Source organism: Thamnophis sirtalis, unplaced genomic scaffold, assembly GCF_051295495.1.
Source record: "Thamnophis sirtalis isolate CommonGarterSnake01/CBP01778 unplaced genomic scaffold, rThaSir2_p1.2 scaffold_7, whole genome shotgun sequence".
NCBI lineage: Eukaryota > Metazoa > Chordata > Lepidosauria > Squamata > Natricidae > Thamnophis > Thamnophis sirtalis.
The window spans coordinates 79,563,444-79,580,214 of record NW_028261387.1 but is presented as its reverse complement, the minus strand read 5'-3'; the positions used below and the strand labels follow the sequence as shown (position 1 = coordinate 79,580,214).

Sequence of the window (16,771 nt, the reverse complement as noted above, 5' to 3'; positions counted from 1 at the left end):
CCCTTTTCTAGGCAATAGAAAGTCTTTTGAACTTAAGCAGGAATTCTGAAAAGATACCAGAAGGCTATGTTTCTGATCATAGCTATCTAAAGAAGCAACAATAATGCCATGCACATCATAATGTCAGTTGCACAAAGATATCAGGAAGTGCACAACATTGTTCTCCATCCAAACCCACCCTGGGTAAATGGAGTTTTTGCCATATTACAGAAAATCTGAAAAACAAATTCTCCAATCTGGTCCCTATTTTGATTTTTTGTATCTGGAATTTCTATTCCAAACCCATCAGAAAGCCACCAGACCAGAGAAGATAGTCTACAAAAATGTTCTCAATAATACAAGCAAGAGATGACTGTACCATAGATCACTGTTTTTAGCACTGAATACACACAATCTTTGCTGGCTTGTTGGGGAAAAAAAATCCACTCCATTGCATACATTTTGAGAAACAGAACAGTGGAGATTTTAAATAATAATCATTAACAAGAGAGAGAGAGAGAGAAGACAACATGAATTATAGATGCAAAACAGAACAAAAAGAAAACCAGAAATCCGTTTTTCAACAAATCTTTGGCAGCAACATGGTTAACCATATAACTATCTGAACAACTTGCTGGGAAGATTAACGCTGTTCCGAGTTTTTTTTTGGCTCAGAATCTGTTTTAACTTAATTCTTCTACTTACGGTGATGTATTGATCCCTGGTGCAATGACTGGATTGGGCAGGCCAGGTGTGGGTAATAGCTGCGCTGAGTTGAAACATTTCCTTTAAACAAACTATCCCAAAGGGGTTATAAATAGGAAATGGACATTACCATGAAAAGCAAAGCTTCTAGTGTGACTGCATCTTCTGGAACATGCCTCGACATTAAACTATGAAGAATTGTACTCCTTCCCCCCCCCCTTTCCCCCCGTTGAGTGTTACAAATTGACAAAATAAGTACATCAATGTTTTCAGTCATTATCCTACTTCAGTGGTACTTTGTTTTACTGACAGCAAAAAGGGACAGTGGCGCTGACACAGCCTTGGTGCAGTTTATCAATGAAAATCTAATATCGTCCATAAGCAGGGGAGTGGAAATCAATACTTCATTACCAAAATTGTTAGTGAGGATGAAGAAGAATAGCTGGAGATTTTTGTTATTATTATTATTATTCTTTTGGCAGTCTTCTCTGTCCAGGTGGTTGGAAATTCAATGTCAGAAGTGGTGCATCATGCAGAGGTGAGTTCAGAGCGGGCTTGGGTATTAAGGCATCAGTCCTGCAATTAGAAACGATAAAAACAACAATGCAAATAACAATTCAGTCTCTCTCCCCCCCTCCCCACTTTAAGCCATATTTTGAGTCATGCACCAACAGAGACATATCCATTTTGGAAGGGATGCAAGTGGGTAGCAAAATCAATAGGTCATCTCTTGAACGCTAAGTTGCTTAGCAATAGCAATAGCACTTAGACCTATATACTGCTTCACACTGCTTTTTCAGCCCTCTCTACAGAGGTAGCCTATTGCCCCCAACAATCTGGGTTCTAATTTTACCAACCTCGGAAGGATGGATGACTGAGCTGACTTTGAGACGGTAAGCATCAAACTCTTGGCAGTAGGCAGAGTCAGCCTGCAATACTGCATTCTAACCAATGCACCGCCACGGTTCATCAAAGGTGCATCCTACCATGTTTAATCTGCCCATGCTGGTGAGATCCTTCTTTGGGATCAGAAGCCTGTTTTGTGATGATGCCCATTTATACAATTTTTTCCCTTTTTTGAGAGTCAAATTGGGGGGGCGGGGGTTGGTGGTGGACCAGCCCATGAAATTCATACTTGTGAAGTCATTGGGAATCGAATTTGACTTGAAGAACAATACTTTGAACCTCTTGGAGCCTATACTGATGGTGCTGAGAGAGCAGAAGTTACTGATGGATGGGGCCTCAAGAGTGAGGAGGTGCTGTTTCCTTTACACCTTTCCCTTTAATTCTTTTTCTCAGTTTCTTTCTTTTGGAATTTCCTTGGGGTACCTACATTTTCCTCTTTACTTGTGACCATCCCAAAGGTAGAGGTGTGTGTGTGTGTGTGTGTGTGTGTGTGTGTGTGTGTAAAGGGGAAGCTCCTCAAAAGGTAAGTGAACTTTCTTGGTGTTTTCAGTTATGAAGAAGCTTCTTGGATGAGAAGCAAAACATTTTCAAAGAAAACACCTAGAAAGCGCAATTGCCTTTTGGAAAAAAAGGAAAGATTTTTGGGACAACCATGACCTGGGCGGTTGAGAATTTACTTTTGGCAATACCTATTACAATACTTCTCTTTTTCTTCACATACAGTAGGATAGATGGGAAGAGACTGATCAATCCCATCAAAAGTTTAAATTGCTTGTGATATCCTTTCATAAAGGGAAGCCAGATTCTCAATAAATTAATCTAAGAGCTTCACGTTACCTGAGGGGGTGCAGGTTATCACCCTGATTTTTCAATGTTGGGAGAAAATGTTACTAAATCCAGGGATTAAACCCAGTGTGTGAATGTTGATGCGTAATAGCGAGTTAAGCTGTAAATCAGAGGTGCATAATACATAACCAGACTTTGGACTTTGCAACCACAAGATATAGTGTTGGACTATCAGCTTGGCTAGCTTCAAAAAAAGGGTTGGTCCATTTAATAGAAGTTGGTGAGATCACTGACAATTAGGCTTGACGGCAGCGGGACAGTTGTGGAGGTCTTCTACTAGGAGATTAGTAGGCTTCTTTGTTCAATAAATTGCACTACCCGTAGGAAAACTAGGGGTCCAATCCATCAGTGTGGGGCTTATGAGTGTCTCCTCTTCCAACATCTGGAGTGCAGTGATTATAGAGCTTCCACTATAGCAAGGAAGGTGCCATCCTTTTAATGTAAGAGAAGAGCAGAATTCAAAGATGCATAGGCTGTACTAACTGTATTGAAGTAGTTGTTGGATAACAGAATTGCCATGAAATGTATTAATCATAACTACATTTAAATCATTTAATTAAACCATATCCAATTTTTGTCTTAGATCCAGTTATTTGTTTATTCTGATTCTTCCTAATCTTTGGACTTTTGTCCATGGGAAGTTGGGTAAACCCAAGTGGGCCCCTTTGCCTGATTGTCCATTTCTGGGTAATGCATTCATTTGTGGGGAAAGATAAAAAAGTAAACAAAAAAAGAGATAAAAGAGATAAATGGTAATATAAATTATGTGTGAATTAATTATCCTTTGCATTGTTAAGGGTAAAGGTAACGTTTTCCTCTGTCCCATCATATAGACTCTAGGGGGCGCTGCTCATCTCCGTTTCTTAGCTGAGGGAACCAGCATTGACTGAAGACATTTCCTTTATCATTCATCCAGCAAGACTACATGCTGAGGCCAGTGGCGGATTAAGGCTCACTGGCGCCCTAAGCACTGACAAATCTTGGTGCCCCCCTCCTTTATACATACTGTACCAATCTTTTTTTTTCTTGTCAACTTTGTGGTGCCCCCTTTGGGCCTGGTGCCCTAAGCACGTGCTTAGTCTGCTTAATGGTTAATACACCACTGAGCCAAATGGACACTGTTATCTTCTCCCCTGAAGTGGTACCTATTTATCTACTCACATTTGCATGCTTTTGAAATGCTAGGTGGGCAGGAGCTGAGGCAAGTAATGAGAGCTCACTCCATTGCACAGCACTTGGGTGTCGAACCCGGACTGTCAGCTTTCCAGCTGACAAGCTCAGCATCTTTAACTGCTGAACCACTGCACCCGTATTTCCATTGTAAACCTGTCTTGTTCTGTCACCCACAGGCCTACAATGGATTCTTCTGGAAGAGACCAGAGAAAGAAACTATGGCTTGTTTTCATTGATTTTCCAGCCTGTTCTGGCAATAATCCATCAGACATTTCAGACACCACAATAAGCCACTCTTATGGTGTGTCAGTGTGATAACCAGAAGGTATAAGCCAAGGTTTTCTAGCTAAGCTACAAGCTTGGTTTGCCACATCTTTAAACATATCACCTCTAATTAGCTTTTGCTTGCATGACTCCCTTCCTGCCAAGCATTTTCTCTTCCATTTTCCTCCCAATGGTGCACAATCTTTTGCTGAGATTCTTTTTCATAGCTGCCTCTTCTCATTTGTTTTCTTTTTCCTTAACTCCGCCTTTCTTTATCTCATTTCTTTAACTTCTGAAACATCACCACAATATAAAAATAATGTTGAGATCCTGAAAAGGGTAGAGAAGGGCAACAAAGATGATTAGGGGGCTGGAGGCCAAAACATATAAAGAACAGTTGCTGGAACTGAGTATGTCTAGTCTGATAAAAAGAAGAAATAGGGGAAACATGATAGCAGTGTTCCAATACTTGAGGGGCTGCCACAAAGATAAGGGTGTCAACCTATTCTCTAAATCTCCAGAAGGCAAGACAAGAATCAACTAATCAAGGACAAAAGCAACCTAGAACTAAAGACAAATTTCCTAACAATGAGAACAATCAACAAGTAGAATGGTTTGCCTTCAGAAACCATGGGTACTCCAACACTGGAGGCTTTCAAGAAGAAACTGGACAGCCTTTTGTCTGAAATGGTATAGGTTCTCCTGCTTGAGCATAGGGTTGGACTAGAAGACCTCCAAGGTCTCTTTTGTTATTCTGTTATTTTTATTCCCACCTTGCTATTGCCATTTTCCCCCCTCAGTGGTGGGATTCAAATAATTTAACAACTGATTCTCTGCCCTAATGACCAGCTGGGTAGGCGGGGCTCGGTGGTCATGTGACTTGGGGGGGCATGGCCAACTCAATGTCACTCACGTCATCGGGGCTTTGCATTAGCTGTTACAATGTAATAAGGGTTAACTGGAGAGGCAGTTTCGGTAAGCAGGGCAATAAAGATTAGGCTAGAAACAAAACAACATGTTTTCCTTCCTGCCTTCCTTACAGGATTAGCCCTGTAAAGTGGAAATAAAGAAAAGGAGATTTCTTCCAACAACCGGTTCTCCAAACTGCTTAGAAAGCTAACAACCGGTTTTCCCGAATAGGTACAAACTGGCTGAATGCCACCACTGGACACCCTACATATTTGCTTCCTTTTTTCCTTAGGCTTAAGATTCATCAGACTTCCAACTCTTGACCAGATTCCTCAGTGGAAGGTTAATCCAAAAAGTTTTGCCTTTTCTTTCCCTTGCAAATCTGGTTTGTCTGTCTTTTAGCCCCTTTGCTTCCTTAGGGGGGAAAAATGAACATTTGAAGATACCCAAACCCACTTACGAAATAGTGCCAAAGCCTTCACTGTCACCCCTGTTGATGTCCAAAAGTACTTTATACTAAAGTAGAGGCACATAATATTGAAATACATTAATTTATGTAGGCTTAGTTTTCTCTGTCAAAAACCTTTCCTTCCCCAGTAAAATGAGAAGTCAGAAATGGGTCAAGAGAGTATCAAACTAATGAGCTTTTTAAAAATTATTTCCTTTCACTTTTCCCTCATGCTGCCATGAATATTTCTTCGTTCATCACTGATGCATTTCCTAAATGAAACATTATGTCAACCTTCTTTTGAGAAGGAACAGCAACAATTGTGTTGGGAATCTCAGCCTCTCTACATATACGGATGGAAATGAAGCAGAAGAAAAAGGCTACACTTCGGTTCATTTCATGCTCTCCAGAGCTTTTTCTTCTTTTTAACAAGGTAGCAAACTGTACAATGACTCCTTTGGATTTTCCAGGTTCTGCATGAAGCAGGATTATGCTTGGCTACACCTGCACTTGAATAGTTTCTATGATCTGCAGTACTGTAATGGGACCAAGCGGATTCTTTCAAACCCTATAAACCAGCCAAGGTGCAGGATCAGAGTTTTAGATGTTTCCTCAAGCTATATGGGGAAGGCTGAGAATTGAAGTCCACACTTCCACATACATCTGGAGAAAATGTCTTGGGATTCTATACCATGCAAAGCATTTATGAAAAGAGGAGAAGGCCAAAGAACACAAGGCAAACCCAGAAGAAGACGAAGAGACAACATCCAAGACACACTGCAACAGCATCAAATAAAAACGGTTGAGGCCACAAGAAATGCAAGAACCTGAACTTTGTATCTCCTCAATACCAAAAGAGGTAAAAGTGAAGGAGGAGGAGGAGAAGAGGAGGAGAAGGAGAGGAGGAGAGGGAGGAAAAGAAGACGAAGAGGAGGAGGAGGAGGAGGAGGAGGAGGAGGAGGAGGAGGAGGAGGAGGAGGAGGAGGAGGAGGAGGAAGTCTACATATCTTAGCATTACCAAGGTTGAGAAACACTGCTCTAGACTGTGCTTAATTTGGCAATGCCGGTCCAAATTAAGAAACGCATCTGTGCATGAAACTGACTTGGCACCTCAGGTTGATTTTCCAATGCCCCAAAAGTCTCATTCCCCATGAGAGAGGCATCCTGTCTCCTTCTCCTCCGGATGTGCTTTTGATTTTTTCCCCTGAGTTTAATATTGAGAGGTGACACAAGAAATTTCTCCCTCCCACAAGAAAGAGTGTGTCTCACACACTCTGTCTTGTTTTCCATGATCTCAAAAAGCCCGATGGAAAGAGGGCCCTTTGTGATGTTTCTCCTGAGAGTTTAACTGCAACCTGGGAAGCCACAGTGAAAGATCAGAAGCCCACACATATCCATTTATTACCTCTTAACTGAGTAAAATTCAAGAACTTTATGCCAATTTTGGAAAACTTACCTAAGATTGTCTTCTGTTTTTTTAGAGCTGCAAATTTATTTTGCATGAAATTGAAGAAGGAAGAAATACTGCATGCATCCTTTGAGGGTAAAAAATGGCAATTTCTGGTATGTTTCCTTTAAAATGGGGATTGCATTTAGCTCTCAAACAAATAAATAGCCCCTTATTGTTTGAATTGGAACTGGGGCCAAACCATAGCTGATAATTTAGCATGGTTTGCATGCAGAAGACAGAACCAAGTGAGTAAGTCTAATCTCCCTTATCTGTTTTTTTAAAATAGTAAGGTAGGCTTACTGATAATTATGGAGAAAGGATGCTAGCTAGAGCAGTGTTTTTCAACCACTGTGCCGCGGCACACTAGTGTGCCGTGACATAGTGTAAGGTGTGCCGTGGGAAAAACACTTTATATATAGTCAATATAGGCACAGAGTTAATTTTTTTTAACATTTTCTAATGGTGGTGTGCCTCGTGATTTTTTTCATGAAAAAAGTGTGCCTTTGCACAAAAAAGGTTGAAAAACACTGAGCTAGAGCATACCAATCTGGACGAGAGAGATGAATAACCTAGTTTGACACAAAGTAACTTGCATTGTGGCCTGCTGACAGCCAGCAGAACTGGCAGCAGAATTGGACAGTCAGGAGGTTGGGGAGGAATGCTGGGGGTTGAGGAAAGCTCAGATGAGGGCTCTGCGTCAGAGGCAGAGAAGGAACTAGACAGCAGTGAGGCAGAGGAACAGCTGGAACCTGTTCCCAGTGTGCATATGTACAGAGCTTCCAGAAGACAAGAACAACTAAGAAAGCAGGGTTAATTTAAGCCACACCTTGGAGGTGATTGGCCCATCTCCCTTACGAAACAAAAGAGGAATGAACGGGGAGTGAGCTTTTGCAGGAAACAATTCGTTCATTCGATTGGTTCAAGTGTGGAAAGTTCTGGGTGTTACTTTGAGAGACTTGGTGCCAAGTTTGCCTTACCCTGCATTTGGAAACTAATTATTTTGCAGCTCTCCAAATGAGATAAGGTGCATGTGGATAAGCATTCCTCTGAAAGACTGTTTATCAAGCCTTGCTGACTGTGAATGAAAGGAATTCAAAGTTGTGTAAATAAAAGAGGTTTTGCAGGGACCAAGACTTTGCTTCTTGCTTTCTAAGGAAGCCTGGGTCAGAACAACTAGTGAGTTCTTCTACATGTTCTTAAAAGTTTTTAAATCATAGATTAAGGCCACCTGATGCAGAAAAGAGATAGATCTGAATGCTGTCTATCTTGGGAATCTCATGTACATGTACCCTTGTGTTCTATGATGGAAGAACAGCGGCATATAAAATGCACTAAATAAAAACAAATATCAAAGTCACTTAATTTGAAAGCCATAATTCCTTGGCTTATGTGCTGCATTGTTCATGTGAGTTGCATGATTATTCCCGTAACAATCTCCAATATAATGGCTGAATGTTTTGTTCAACCAACAGACTGCAAGGCTACTTTGGGGTAGTGGAGGGGGAGAGAAGATTACAGTCAAAGTTTGTTTTCCATTGCAAAGCAAGATTTTCAGTAAAAACCTCCAGTGGAATTAGGCTTTGAAAAGGGATTCTGCATCTTTGAGTAATGAGACTGGGAAACTGGGAAAGCATTTCCCATTCACTCATTTCTCACTGTACGGCATTCCGATTTCATGACACTTCATAATAAATCATTGCTTATCACTCACATGGGAACATAACATGGCTCAAGTTAAGATTCGTTAGCGATTGCAGAGAAGAAACATGAATTGCTCTATATCAGAGCCTTTTGATCATCATCCGGCCTCCTGCAGGCATTCTTTTTAAAAAAAATATTATTATTGTGATAGTTACTGTTGTTTAAGGCATAAATAAAAGAGGAGGAAAAAAGAGAAAATATGAATAATGTAAATGAATTTATTTGGTTTATTTATGCTTTGATGTAAGTATTTGGCAATTACAGACCGCAGAAGTTTGTGAGAGACATAAGAGAGAAAAATTGGGTGGATTGAGTGAGAGACAAGAAGGAGGGAAGGAGGGAGGGAAAGAAAGAAAGAAAGAGAGAGAGGGGGGAGGGAGGGAGAGATTGATTGATTGATTTCTGGTGGGACTGGTCTATCAGGGCAATCTGGTTTAACCAAATATGGGATGGAGCATACTGCTTCTGCTTTCGCCTTTCAGCCCCACTTTTTTTTTTAAAAAAAAATCTCCAGAACCTCCTTTACATGTAGGATAGTGGACCCAGAGAACATTGAGCATCTTCATAGGTTCCTTGATATTACTGTATTTTTTGGATTATAAGACGCACTTAAATTTAGAAGAGGAAAACAAAAAAAAAGGTTTTTGGCGTCTGCGCGCCTCATTTTTGGCCCTTTTTTGGGGTCTTTTTGGGGGGCTCTTCCAGCCTTTTTTCTATCCATTTTCAAGTCTTTTGGGCCCATTTGGGGGGCTTTGTTAGGTTGTTTTGGGGGCTTTTTCCAGCCCATTTTTAGGTTTTTTTGCCCCCTTTTGGGGGAAAAACAGGTCTAAAAAAAGCCTCAAAAAAGGCCAAGAAAAGCCCCCAAAACGGGCCAAAAAAGCCTCAAAAACGCCCCCCCCCCAAGGAGCATGCAGAGGCCAAAAAATGGTTGGCAGGTGGGCGGGGCTTCGGCAATATTCAGTCTATTAGACACACAGACATTTTCACTCCCTTTTGGGAGACAAAAAGTATGTCTTACAGTCTGAAAAAGATGGTAGTTGTTTTTGTCTCTGCTTTTCCGCCACTGGCAGAAATAAAGGAACATGGAAAGTTCTACAGATTTTTAGATCTCTAGTGATAGCAATCTAGGGGTAGCAATGAAATTTCTCATTGAAAGGGACAGGTGTGGACAAGGAAGTCCATGTGAATAACGCATCTTGCCACACCCCCACCCTGGTTATTTGCCGTGAATTGAAGGAAGGCAACAGAGAATTGCAAAGAATAGATAATTATCCAAGAGGGGTTTCCTCCCCCCTTCTGTTTAATTTGTTTCAGGCCTTTGATTAACCCCTTGATCATGCAATCAAGCCTGAGATTGAAGCATGTTAAGTGGTTCTCCTCAGTTATGTCTTTCTATTTGCCTGCAAAATCACCAGGGAAAGAAAGAGAAGTTTTTATACGATAAATTAACTGATGGAGGGGGGGAAATGGTGAACGGGAACCACTGCAAACATTTTCTGTTTTTAAAAATCATGGTAACTTCATAGAAGAAATACCTTTTATGAATGCTTCTATCATAGTTTGAATTAAATGCCGAATTGACAGACAATTCTATTTTTCAAACTCATTTTCAGAAGGTTGGAAATGTTCTTTTGTACTGCTTTTAGGCTGATGTCTATTATTGGGAGCTAATGAAAGAGGATGCTTGCTGTCTGCCCATCTCTTCATCAACCTGCAGGCTGCCTACCTCATTACAGTAGATTGCACGAGAATTGCTGGAAAAAAAAGGTGCAAGAAACTTTTCAGAACTCTGCTAATATAGAAATGGTTCCTCTCCCCCCCCCCAAACATGTGGAGAAGGTTTATATGCCTACAGATATATCGGTGTTTCTCAACCTCAGCAACTTTAAGATGTGTGGACTTCAACTCCCAGAACTCCCAAGCTGACTGGGGAATTCTGGGAATTGAAGCAGGGGTGGGCTGTTACGGGTTCGCCCTTTTAAGTTCTGAGGGACACAGACTGAGGAGACCGGTTTGCAACAACAGGAACCTTTATTAACAGAACTAGAACAGCCAAAGACAAAGCAAACCCCCGTCTGACAGCTATTTATACTTGGAGCTATCAGACGGGGAACCAATGAGAAACCCCGTTTTTTCCCACCAGCTGGCAGGCGCGTCCTGGCCAATCAGAGGTGACTTACACAGCGCCATCTGCTGGCCAGGACACAACACACCCAGGCTCAGGAGACCCCACAGCTAACATTATGGCCAGTTCGGAGAACCTCCAAATCCCACCCCTGGCTGGCCCCACCCTTCCCCTCCCAGGAGTCTCCACATGGCCCATTTTGGATTTGAGGTAAGTGCAGGGCCTGCATGGAGGCTTGAGGAAGGGGGAAAATAGGCCTCCCGGAAGTTCTGGAAGGCTGGAAATGGGGCACAGAGGGCCTCCAGTACCTGGGGAAGGCAACCCCCCTGCCATGGTGCAGGAGGCCAACTAGGCCATGCCCACCATGGCCACACCCACCCAGCAACCAGGCAGAGAATCCGTTGCTGAAATTTTTGAAGCCCACCCCCTGAATTGAAGTTCACACATCTTAATGTTGCTGAGTTTGAAAAAACACTGATCTGTACAGAGAGATTAAGTGGAACCTCTCATGCTTTGAACTAAAGATCACAGAAGGATTTCTTTCCTGTCCTGCATTTTGTCACTGAGCAGTGCTTCCTGTCCCCTGCCTGTTTTGGTTTTTCCTTTTGATCTTCACTGTAAGAGGAGCTCGTTTTCTCCACTGTCTTTTAGAGGGTGGAAAGTGGCTTTGCAAGAGTTGTGTATTTATTCAGTGTGGCAAAACAAAGCGCAATCCACCTTCAAGTTGGAACGACAACATTTTTTGGGGCAGGGAAAAATCAGCAGAAGACTCACAGAATGCTACTTAGCACACTGTCAACCCACAATACTCTGAGAAAGATACACCTGCTTCTAAGGAAGGGGGCTGTAGACTGAGTTTCATATCTAATGATACTGTTTGTTCAGGTTCGTTAGTAAAAGGTGATTTTATGTACTTGTTTAGAGTGAAGCAGAATTAAAAATACCCAAAGAATAAATGTCTAAACCTACACATATAATGGGGTGGGCAACTATGACCAGGGGTGGGTTTCAACCGGTTCGCGGCGGTCCCTGCGAACCGGTTGGTTGGCGAACCCGGAAGTAAGTAACTTCTGGGAACGGCGAAGGGCCCAGCCGCCCGCCCGCGCTCCTTACCCGGTTTTGACGAGTTCTGCGCTTCCACGCATGCGCAGGACGCATATAGCGCCTGCGCGACCCTCCAGGAGCAGCTGGAGCATCGCACAGACGCTAGTACGTATGCGTGCGCCACGCGCGTGCACGCGCATGCCGCACGCGTGCACGAGGACACCGCCGCCCCTGTTCCAACCGAACCGGTTGGAACGGGGCGAGAAACCCAGCCCTGACTATGACCCTTGTATGGAATTCATATGGACTTCACATATGGACTTCAAATCCCAGAATTCCTGAGCCAGCATGGTATGATAAAAGTGTCATATTTGCCCTGCATTTCCTTTGGCTCTGAATTGAAGGACTTGTACTTTGTGTTTGTAGCAAGAAAATCTGAATAATTACAGAACTGCTTTATAAAATAACAACAACTGCATCTGCCTATCCCAGGGAAAGACTCATTGGGTGGATAAAAATGCCAAATCCAGCCAAAACGTCTCTGCAACCAATCATAACAATAATAATACATGTTTATTGATCATTCAATGTAAAACAAGAACAGTCAGCAGACATAATATGCAGCTATTCTTGGGCAAATATTGTGATGACACAATAGCAGGTAGACAAGTAGGGACAAAGGGAGGGATAAAAAAATCAGGAAGCTGATTGCAACCATGTAATCCCAAGTCCCATCTTTTGTTAATGGGAATTATATAGCAAAGAGTTGGTTTCCACTCATGTCAGGTCTGCACATCCTCCAGGCATTGGGACAGGACTGTGAGAGGCTTCCTTGGCAGAACATCTGGAAATAAATTGGCATGTTTGGGTGTCTGCTTTAGGGTGCCCACAATGTAGGCCTTTCTCCTTGCTGGACCAGAGATGGTATTCAGCAGGTTTTGACCACTTCTGGAGAACTGGTAGCAGAAATTTTGAGTAGTTCAGAGAACTAGTAAATACCACCTTTGGCTGGCCCTGCCCCCATCTATTCTCTGCCTCCTGAGTCCCAGTTGATTGGGAGGAAATTGGTATTTTGCAGTAACTTCCCCCTGGAGTGGGGAGGGAATGGAGATTTTACAGTATCCTTCCCCTGCCACACCCACCAAGCCACGCCCACCAAGACACACCCCGGAACTGGTAGTAATTTTTTTTTTAATCCCACCATTGTGCTGAACCCAGAATAATCCTTTCCTTAGGAAATTATTCTGCTAAATTCCAACTTAATTTGCACCCATCATTCCCAGTCAATAGCTACATCTAGGTCATAGCAAGCACAACCGCCACTCAGCTCAACTAGTAAAAAAATATACCTTGATGTTTATTTATTAAACATCAGGAAAGATCAAAAGCAGTTAATTGGCAAAATGGGACAAAGACAGGCAAAAGCATGGAGAAAGAGAAATATTAACCACCGGCTGATATTTTATATTCATTGTATGCATATGATGTATGTCTCTTGAGCTGTAGATCAAAAGAGCCAATCTGGTGTAGTGGTGAAGGCATCAGGTAGAAATGGGGAGACTGAATTCTAGTCCTGCTTTAGGCACAAGGCTAGCTGAGTGACCATGGGCCAGTCACTTTCTCCCAGGAAGGAGACAATGGCAAACCACTTCTGAGAAACCTTGCCCAGAAAACTGCAGGGACTTGTTCAGCAAGTCTCTGAGAATTGGACACAATTGGATGCGGGAAAAAAGAGATACATCAAAAGGCACAGAACTTCCCAGAATCCCTGGAAACAATGCTGTGGGTAGTTAGCATGGACAGTCAGAAAAGGAATAACCTTTGGTTATTCCAGCTTAAACCCATTTATATGCATAAGAACAATAGAATAGATATGGGAAGCAGAACACCAGGTGATCCCTCCTCTATTCTACCCCTTAAGAGAGCTAATGGGGGATGAGCTATACCACATTCCCCTTCCCATCATCTCCATGCACTGAATTTTGTACTCTCCCAAACTTTTATCAAACACCAATGCATCTTCCATTTTTAATATTTTAGTGTGTACAAGCTACAAACATGGATGAACATTTCCCTGCTTTTGTAATACTTGTTTTAATTTATCAGACCATGCTTTGTCCCACATGTGGATTTTTGCATATATTGCACACCAGTGTTTCTTTCGCTGGCTTTTCAAAATCTGGTACTTAGCATATGCAATTCTCCCTTTTCAGATCACCTTTCAGAGCCACTATCAAGTCAGATAAACGGGGCTTGAGCCCAGGCTAAGAAAATAATTTGAGAAAGCATCTTGGACAAGTTCCTTCTTAGTACACAGGAAGATAAATTGAGGGAGGATGAAACACATCTTCAAGATTCTGTTACTTTTCCTTCCAATAAAAGTATTTTTGATCTGGTATGGTCTATCTTGCTGAGGTGATGTCAGGAGATAGGTGCAAATACACCTTGAGTGATACTTTATGAATGTTACAGTTTGTTTTTGCATCCTTTGTTTTGATTGCCATGAGACAAAAAAAAAATCTAAAAAAATAAGTTCTAAAAGCTGGCTGGCTTATTTGGATTCATATCCACAATCACATTTTCATTGTTTGCCAGGACAAACATTCAGTCTAGATCCTCATCCTTTATTTCAGGTCCAAACCCAAGGATGACATAGTGAAACCTATTCAATTTCAATCCTTTATTTGCTTCCACCTAATGGACAATCTTGCCAAACGAAAGCCATAACTTCTAAACTACTAGATATATTTTGAGAGATTCTAAGGTGTGGTTATCCAGAACTTATTCTCTCCTTCCCTCATATAGTTTGGGATTTTGCAGTCTCTTAATCTGGGTCTCTCTCTGGGAAAACTGTGGGTTGCCAAAGCCCCTATCCACTGATTCTCCAGGTGCACATTCCATTACAAAAACAGACTCATCTCTGTAACCAAATCTTCCGTGCCACGTCGCCAGATTATTATTATGCCTGCATCCTGTTACTCTACTTTAGGTTGTATAAATTCCACCAAATTAAGCTTCATTGTGCTTTTCCATCAACATCACTCCATAGTCCTTTGTAACAGGCCAAAGTCCATTTTTAAGAACATTTTTACAGCTATGTTGCATAAAATAACACAGATTTATGTAATTTGCCTTGAGTTCACATGCATAACACGATTCTTGCTATATTACATTTCTGCTTTCATTATCTTAATGAAAATCATTATAATCATGATGATTTAATGCTGCCTTTTCCTCGTGCATCTACTGACATTCCATTTCTTAACTTAATTCTTCCTTGGTAAAGTTCAGCAAGGTTTATTAACACATCTTGGTTGCAGATGTAGAGACCTGATCCACCAGCAAAATGTTTTGCTTTTCAAACTCAGAATCACGTCCAGTTTCAAGAAAGTATTTATTTGCAATCTTAAAATGCTTGCAATGGGTAGTAATAATATCTTGAAGGACAGGGGGAAGAGCTGCAACTGTGACAACAGTCAGATAAGAGAAATCTGAGCTCACATAAGGTATAAGATATAAGAAAATATCTCAGATTTGACCCTCCCTACTTCTCTTGAAGATAAAAGAAGGTAAGGCGGAAGTACATTCAGACTTGCAAGATTCTGATACTGTAGCCCAGGGGCAGGGGTGGGTTCCTGCCAGTTCTACCCTCTTCTATAGAAGAGGTTCCACAAATCTACAGTGCCGTTTAGAACCGGTTCCAGCTCTCTCTCCCCAACTGTCCACACATCATCATCAACATGAAGAGTGAGAGGAGGAATTCTGGGAGTTGAAATCCACAAGTTTGAACACCCCTGCGTTTTTTTTTCCTCTAAAGGGTGAGGGGTGCAAGGCTTTTGTAACTTGACAGCTTTAAGACTTACACACTTCAATGCCAGAGTTCCCGAGCCAACATGACTGGAGGAGGAATTCTGGGAGTTGAAGTCCACAAGTCTTAAAGCTGTCAAGTTTGAACACCCCTGGGAGTTTTTTTTCTAAAGAGTTATGGGTGCAAGGATCTTGTAACTTGACAGCTTTAAGACTTATGTACTTCAAATGCCAACATTTTGGTTGCTAAGCAAGAGCATTGTTAAGTGAGTTTCACCACATTTTACAAGTTGGCCACTCCCACCCAGTCACATGGCCAGCAAGCCACTCCCACCCAGTCACATGGCCAGCAAGCCACTCCCACCCATTCACATGGCCGGCAAGCCACTCCTACAAAGCAGGACACACCTACAGAAGAGGTTCTAAATTTTTTTGAAACCAACCACTGCCCAGGGGTGGCCCACGGGCCAGATGCCCCCCAGCTCCGTGAATGGGAAAAACATCGCAAAACGTCACGTGATGGCAATGTGACGCAGCAAGTTTGATACCCAGGCTGTAATATTATAATAAAACTGGTACTATGATTCATAACTTTAGTTTCTCAGTCTGGTCTACCTGAAAGGGCTAATAATGCTGCTTGTTTTGTTTTTGTCTACACAACATTGTTTTGTTTCATTTTGTTTTGCAATTCCGATTCAGGTCTGACTTTTTTTTTTTAGGACATGAGATCTTCTTATCACTATTTTATATGGGTTTTAGACTTGAATGTACGACTTTCCCTTTAACGTGCCCTTTTTCTATTATAATAACGAGACAATACACTTCTCTATTTATATAATATCCAAGCTGAGAAGGGACTTAACACTGGCTCAGTTTAATGGTCTCTCTTCAGTGAGTTTGGAAGGCAAATAGAACAAAAAATTCCATATGTTGCTTCAATATGTCCACGAAATAAGGGCTCCATAGAATCTATTGCTCACATTTTATTGTACTGCTATTTATACAGATATTAGAATCTATTTTATCTTCCCTTGTCTGGTAAAATATCCAGGTTTTTCTGATACTTTCCACATACAAACTGTTTTCTGATCAAAGGGAATATATTTTTCTGAATACTGCAAATGTTTTATATTGCCAGTAAGTTAAGGTTCAAGCTCAGAATAATAGAGTTGGAAGGGACCTTGGAGGCCTTGTAGTCCAACCCCCTGCTCAGGCAGGAGATCCTATACCATTTCAGACAAGTGGTCCAATCTTGTCTTAAAAACCTCCAGTGTTGGAGCACCCACAAGTTCTGGAGCCAAGTTGTTCCACTGATTCATTGTTTCAACTGTCAGGAAATTTCTCCTTAGTTCTAGGTTGTTTCTCTCCTTGATCAGTTTCCATCCATTGGTTCTTGTCCTGCGTTGTTATCCAT

General features: G+C 41.8%; 1 protein-coding gene across 1 annotated transcript in view; it reads right to left on the bottom strand.

Moving 5' to 3' along the window:
- Positions 1–375: 375 nt before the first annotated feature.
- The window catches only part of TSHZ2 (teashirt zinc finger homeobox 2), a 429,090-nt gene continuing 412,694 nt past the window's right edge, over positions 376–16,771 (bottom strand). The window contains exon 3 of the mRNA XM_087720472.1: positions 376–1,260. The gene's annotated coding sequence lies outside the window, so the exon portion shown is untranslated. The remainder of the gene's footprint in view (positions 1,261–16,771) is intronic.